Source organism: Pavona decussata, unplaced genomic scaffold, assembly GCF_977016875.1.
Source record: "Pavona decussata unplaced genomic scaffold, jaPavDecu1.1 SCAFFOLD_98, whole genome shotgun sequence".
In the NCBI taxonomy this organism is placed as follows: Eukaryota; Metazoa; Cnidaria; class Anthozoa; order Scleractinia; family Agariciidae; genus Pavona; species Pavona decussata.
The window spans coordinates 3,382,311-3,390,000 of record NW_028145514.1 but is presented as its reverse complement, the minus strand read 5'-3'; the positions used below and the strand labels follow the sequence as shown (position 1 = coordinate 3,390,000).

Sequence of the window (7,690 nt, the reverse complement as noted above, 5' to 3'; positions counted from 1 at the left end):
AAAGAAAGTTCACTTATCATGGAAATCTAATTGGTAAATCACGCGTCACGCGCTCGTAAAAAAGAAAATCACGCATCTCGTTGTGATGCCAGTCACGCATCACGCACGGGTTCCATCACCCGTCACGCTGCTTATTTATGGGCCATCACGCGTCGCAAAAAAACCCTTTGCTACCCTCAATAAATGCCACTAACTATTAGCTGTTGTGCCCTATTTGTCAGTCGGTTGCGCTTCGTAACATTTGACAGCATTTCCAACGATGTTCAGATTTAGTAGTTTTTCTGGCTCTAAGGCCTCTTAACTTGGGTAAACGCTATGACAACGTTCCAAAACACAAACAGGCAAGTGTAATACACACACACACAAAAAAAACAAGTAAGTAAGTCGCTTTTTTATTGGAATTCTATGTAAGCCGTTTATTTGCATGTATTCCGCCCATACAAACCCTCATATTAATTTTACGTCCCGGTGAATATAACTTTATCACTGTTACCTAATCAGTTACAAATATATAGCTGTCAGTGAGCTTGGGATAGTTGTGAACATGTATGAACCATAAACAGCAGACCAACGATTAACTGATACTGTAAATTAGTGTTTTACTTGCCAGCCCCCCCCCCCCCTTCCCCCCACGAAACAGAGCACAAGGGCTTATCATATTCCACATTATTCTGGGACAGCAATTTCCTACTTAGTGCCCAAAATGCGTAACATACCTTTAATAGCAATCTTGAATGGCCCTTTTTTTTTTAATTAAGGAGCTGTTCCATTTTTGTTTCCTCCCCGCCCCGCCCCCACCCCAGCCCGTCTGGATGTGCGCGCGTTTCTGTAACGCAATCTCATTGTTTAATTATGGCGGAAGGTCAACGGAACATAAACGATTTCTTGACGAGAATCTCCAGTTCAGAGCAGGCTTTAAAAATGGTTGCTGAAAGAGTTTTTGGTCATTAAGGATAACAAAGAAATATTTGACGCCTTGCACACGGCAGCTTATGGGGCGGATGGCAATTTTTTCGGCCGATGGTTGTCCTGACGGACTTTGAAGAATTGAACTCAGTTTAACGGCTGCGGTACGCGGTGTATTACAGTGATTTCGCACAACAAATCATCGAAATGCGGCTGAATCCGACTGAAACTATAATTCGATATATTTTGAAATATCCAGTTCTCGATATTTCACGAGGTAAGTGGAATTTATCATTAGTTTCTTAGCAAATTGTTATTTTCATGTTGTTATGCTAATTACGAAGGCGGTGTTTGTTGACAAAAGTACAGTTCAAACTTCTTCTTCTATAATTCTCTCTTTTGAACTGCCCAAAAATTTTATTGCATATTCTTACAGACGAGACATTGCTCTTTAACCAGGATGCTGTTTTAGGATGCCAACTGATGTATCTTTAGCGATATTTTCCTTTAAAGTCGGCAATTATTTTGGCACTTGAAGAGTAGTTCAATAGGGAAGAAATTAAAAATTTTGTAAAAAAATCAGATTTCGATCAAATTCCCAAAAAAGCTTCTCAACACAACAACAAACATTTGCTTGTCTCGAATAATGAGATTTTGTTCGGATTTGTAACGTTTTCTTTGTAAGGCAAATTCTTAAAAGTGTGGCCTAAAATGGCCGCTGAAAGCCCTCTCAGAGCCGTAAAACTAAGATGGTCGCACTACAGCTAAAATACGAATCGAACTGAGCTGAAAGTTATATTTATGTGAATCACTTATATAGACCATTGTTCTGAGAAAGTTTGAGGGATTTCATTTTTTCTCGTCCAAACGACGATAGTCGATATTTACAGAGGACGGCTCTTACTTGGTCAAATTACAAACATCACAACACCCTAAAAATTTTAGTTGGGATAACCCCAAGTGGTGCTATTTCATTTGTCTCAAAGGTGTAGAGCTTCTGATATGCTTATAACTCAACAATCAGGATCTTTGGATCTGCTAGAATATGGAGACCTGGTTCTTGCAGACAGAGGATTTTTAATCGAGGAGGACCTGGCCTCGAGGGGTGCCAGGCTTGCAATACCAAGTTTCACAAAAGGCAAGAAACAGCTGAGCATGAGACAGGTAGAGATGTCACGTAGACTTGACAGAGTTAGGATTCATGTGGAAAGAATGATGGAGAGGCTGAAGAATTTCTTTCTCTCTCTCTCTCTGGTGCCCCATGCAGATATATTATTATGACAACAGCAGCAATAAGCAATTTACAGCCACAATTAGTGAAGTAGACATCAGTGCATTCAATGTTTTTTTGTTCAAAACATGGTGTCTTTGCTCACGATTTACAGGCTTAGATCCTGAAATGAGGAGGGGGGATAGATCTTTTTCCCAAGTCAGGCTTTTGCATCAGTTATTAATAATCAGTTATCTCTAGTACCAGATTTGTGGTATCTGCATCAATATAATTTAAGTAAACTCAATATATTGTGAATAAACTAAAGCTCTTGGCTTTTACACCTCCCCATCAATAATATTTTTCATTCCACGGTGTGTTCACCCCCTGCACCCTCCCCCTAGATCTGCCCCTGGGTCAGCAGTCAATAAGATTTATTTAGGCGAGGTGGAAAGATCTTGATACCCAATACCAATAAGTAATACTAATCATTTTTCAAAAGTGAGCACTTGGCCCTCAGCCTTGTGCTTTCATCAGTTTCTCTGTGTCTGCCTGGAACTCCTGATTAAACACTCACCCCCTATTGTCGATAATTATAGAACTTAAAAGTCTGGCAAAATGTTATATCAACTTTTGTCTTATCAATGTTCAAGATAGCAGTTTCACATGGTTGCAAGTTCTTCCTTTTGTTCAATACTTTTTGTCTTGGTCAACAGGAAAAGAATGCAAGATATGAAGTTCCACAGAAAAGGCCTGCCTCCCATTTAAGCCCAGTAAAGCCTTCACCCGCAACGAGTAAATTTTACCCAAAGAGCCTTTCTATCAAGGACATACTTAGGCTTGGAAGGGTAGTTGATAACAAAGCCAAGAACTCTCCTGATTTTGGATCGACAATGAAGAGAAAAGTGCTTAGTAAGTGTAGAAAGGTCATGGCCTCTCTTAGCGACGTCTCCGAAAGGTATGAGGAGTCTATTGCATGTGTGCTGGGCAACAGCTTTATTTTTGGCGGCGATGATGAAAAGGGGCAAGTCAGAGACACAATTTCCGAGGTAGTTGACATTGCGATGGAGGCTAAGAGCTCAGAAAGTGCCCTGTCCATTTATCACATTGCTATAGGGAATTGTAAAGAGAAAAGGTCAGGTTGATTTGAATTCTTTTATGTAAATGTTGTCATGCAGATACAGTAAGGCACAAATGAGTTTCAGTGTGACTTGATTTCCTGCAAGGTCACAAGGCAGGTCATGTAATTAAGGTTGAATTACACTGTTAATGTGCATGTTGAATGTGAATATTCAATGTTCGTGAGACAACTGTTGTGTTTGTAACCTGTAAATGTGACTCACACTGAAGCAATTGTAAACTAGCAAGATGACAAATATTTTGGTTGCAAAAGTTATCCATACTCCTCCCACTGAAGGTCGCTGGAAATTCTTAAAGGGGCAGGGGGTCTGCAAGGCCAAACTTTCAGCAGAAAAGTGTAAAGCAAAACTGAAATTTTCTAATGTGTGAGGGGGTGTAAAACAAAAAGCCTTTCATGTGGGGGGGGGGGGGGGAATATGTATGTCTGGAACTATGCAAGTCTCATTTTCTGTTTGTTGTGTTTTAACTATTATAGATGATGTCAAGATCTTGTTCGATCTATTTCAATAGGGCAAATCTAAAACAATTACTCAAGAACCTGAATTGTCAAAAGGATGTTATCAAGAAACATGGCATTTTTGTAGATGGCAAAAAGTACAATGTAACTTTCACAGTTATTGTATATTCATTTCAATTTTCATGCTGTAAGTACAATAACTCTATCACTCAGCCATACATGCATGTGCAGTGTAGTCACACTTCAAGCAAAACCTCGAATATGATAAAGATCATCAGCTTACCCAGGGGATAGAGCATTAGACAAGAATGGGAAATGCAAAATTATATATTAATTGCATAACTAGAAATGCAATATCATTGCTTGCTTGGCTTTCTCGTAACTGGACCCTGAGAGAAATAACTATCCGGCAAATAACCCTCTAAGTTCCACATATTAAAAAAGCAAATTTTCCATACTGACCCCAAACATTTTCTTACAGTATTTGTTGGGAGAATTTCTTAAAAGATCAAAGTGTAAGACATTTGGTAATCGCTTTAATCATTCTCGTTTAACCGGTCCTAATTTTTGGTCTTACACGGCCATAACCCTGTCTTCTTTGCTCAAGTGGCCTGTAACTTAATTTGAAAAGGAAAACCCTGTTGATTATGTATTGATGATGTAAGGAGAAGTTTTATGTTGGTCACTCTTGGGGCCTGAAAGGCTAAGTACATTTACCAGATACTTAAAGCTAAAGATAAAGGCAAAAAGTTGTAAACAGTTTTAATGATTTTTGTTACAGTACCTTTGGATTACAATGCTCTGCTACTTTTGCTCGCTAAAAAAGATAACAAGGATTTCCTTCTAGGGGCAAAGGTTATGGTGTGGAGTGCTGTGCATTTTGTGATGCAATAAGGGTAAGTTGGTCACTGGAGCTTTACCCAGCTTCCTAAAAATAAAGCAAGTAAAAGCTTTTAACTACTCCCCAATCCCCCTGAATAGGATAGTGGCAGACTGTTTACCCCAGCATTAAGTTATGTTGTCATTACCATCAATGAGTCGACACGTGAGTAAAAAGAGAGCTTGAAGTGATGTGTTTCTTGGTTAAGCACACAACACAGTAGCAAAAGTCTGACAAGTATTAGTGAAACCTACATGTCTTCCCACTTGAGGTTTTCATTAGGTACGCATACCTATTCTCAACCAATTTTTGTCACTTATGGTCAGTAAACTGATCGAACTTTATAATGCTAAGATGAGGCCCATAGTAAATTCGGCTTTCTAAGCTGGACACCCTTGGGAACAGCTGTGGCTGTCTGTTCTATTCCTCTATCTTTGATAAAAAAAAAAACAAGTCAAATTTGACCTGGTAGAGAGCAGCTAACCATGTCCAGGTGTCCGGCTTACAGTGCTGCTTGGCTTTAAGAGAGTTGATTGTATAAGCTTGTTAATTTTCCCTTACCATGGACTGAACCAGCAGTTTCAGCAGTCAAGGAGGCCTCTTAATTTGTGGCGTTACGCTAATAGTGTCAAATAAATAATGTTCAACAATTTTTTTTACATACTGTATGTTGTTTTTAGGCTTGTACATGTCATGGTGCTGATCTAGATGTAACCTGTTTGGACTGTTTTAGATCAAAAGCAAACATTGGAAGGTAACTGTATGGATAGATCTTGTGAGGATGTATATTGCTAAATGCTGAGGGGCTTTATTAGGATTTTGAGGAGGACGATAGTTTATGTTCACATGCGGAAAAGAAGTGAATATAAATTTACACCTAGGCAGTTTGTCTTTTCCGCAATGTTTTCTCTGACAATAATAATATACTGACTAATATGTGCAGTATTAAGAGACCAAAACCATTACACTCAAATTTAGTTACCTTAACCTTGTTCCTTTTTTTTTTTTTTTTTTTTTTTTCCAGGTGTTCAGGTTTCCGTGATGACCTGAATTTCCTTTTGGAAGAAGATTTAAGTAGTGTCAACCTTTGTTCTTTGCATTGTGAAATGCGAAATTGCTAACAGCTGTTGGGCTCTCTGGGTTTGTTTGCGTATCGTGTGGGATGCCTTGACAGGTTGAATGCTGCACTGTTTGACTATGGACCTGAAAACTGCCGAGGATTTCCTCGAGTTACTGTGAAGGAACGAAAAGGGCAGCAAACAGTAGTAGACAAGCAGAATATACATGTGGCCTCTTTCCCAGGTAATCTTCCTTGCCATTAATGTTTATTTAATGATTCCCTTTTTATTACACTGTAACCTCAATAGTTTTTAAATCTTCAGGGCAATAAATACAGTGTATAATACATGGTTTAGTGCAGACGTATAAAACTGCCCTTCCTGCAGTTTCTGAGATTTTCAAAGACATTCTTAAAAGTTCAATAAATTGGCAAACTTCTTAAAAAGAACTCACAGGTCTTATGAATATTTTGCAAAAAGTGTCAAAGATTTAAGATTTTCAACCCTAAGCCCCTGTTTGGATCTCTCTTAGAAACAGTCAATTAATCAATTAATCTTATTTACATTCTTACTTTTATGCTGTGCATCCCAATTTTCAATGTAGCAATTCTCTGTGCTCCCCATGGTTTTGCTTAGCACCCTCAAACTATTTTTAAAATTATACTGTACAATTCATTGCTTTATATCTTTGAAATGTACAGTATCTGAGTGATTTACTAAAAGGAGGCACATTTTTGAGAGACTGTGGCTCACAACAAGAACGGATCAGTCTTGATGAAACAGGAGGTTTGTTGATATGGGCTTAGGGGAGATCTAAAGTTGTAGCATTACTAATATATTGCCTGATAATTATAGTGGCCCCAGTTACATAATATGTATTATTTAATTTTTTTCAGAGCTCAAAGTGTTCTTGCAGGGCCTTAAAGAGTATTGGGTAAACAAGAAAAAAGAAGTGGAAGAACGATTTTCGGATCTCTCTTAGAAACAGTCAATTGTCCTTGGGCCACAGTCCAAAAAGAGGAAAAGAGACCAAAAAGAGACACAGAAAGACCTATCAGATTCATTTGCAAAGCAGGCTGAGCTTCAAATTGAATTCTTTGCCAAGGTACATGTAATTTTGCATTACTGAAAGATTCAGCAAAGTGAAAATTGTGCTTAATAATTATTGTCCCTGAATTTAACACATTATATTCACATACTCTTATTGTGGATGACATCATATCATTGGGTAATATCATGATCTCTCTATGACCACCATGCAAACCAGAACAGCATGTTACAGGGCTGCATGTTTAACTGTTGCAACTTGGATAAAGTTTGTTTTAAATTATTGGTTTTTAATGACTTTCTGATAGCTTCCTTTGGGACTGGCTAGTTAAAATAAAATTTACAAGATGCCGTGAGAGGTGGCGTTTACAATTGCCAAATAATGCATGTGGCCATTATTTTGGGGAAAAAGAAAAGACCTACATGTATAGATGCATTGCTATGACACCCATCCAATAAGCATATCTACATTTTTTCAATTTTTCTAGGATATTGCAGGCTTGTTTAAATGTACCAGAAACTCTAAATACAAAAGTAATAATAATAACAATAATAATAATAATTTGGGGTAAAAGTCAAGATTTTCAATCATGCATTAACAGTATACATATTCTCACCCAGGTGTGCTGTGATTGGAGGGAAATTGCTCTCATAATGCGTGACAGAGTATTTGGTGAAGACCAGGAAGAACTGATTGACATTTATGATGTTAAGTTCTCAAACTCATTAATAATTCATGCAGTCAAAAGCCAATAAATGACCTCCATTTCGGTCAGGTGGATGAATCTTGATACCCCAATGAAACACCAGATGAAACACCACCAGGTTTTCATCTGAGATGAAACATGTTTTTCATCTGAGATCAAACATTTGCATTTTAATGAGATTAATTTCTTATTGTTTCATTTGAGAAGACATGTCAGAAACTCGGGCTTCGTGCTTTATCACGGGTTCCAAATACCTCGAAACAGATGAAACCACTCGGCCTCGTG

General features: G+C 38.1%; 1 pseudogene across 1 annotated transcript; it reads left to right on the top strand.

Moving 5' to 3' along the window:
* The first annotated feature begins 4,330 nt into the window (after positions 1–4,330).
* On the top strand, positions 4,331–7,413 carry LOC146472721 (uncharacterized; annotated as a pseudogene). Its single transcript, XR_014866580.1, has 5 exons — positions 4,331–4,609; positions 5,274–5,347; positions 5,618–6,437; positions 6,548–6,756; positions 7,320–7,413. The product of XR_014866580.1 is annotated as an uncharacterized LOC146472721 (transcript).
* Positions 7,414–7,690: the final 277 nt, after the last annotated feature.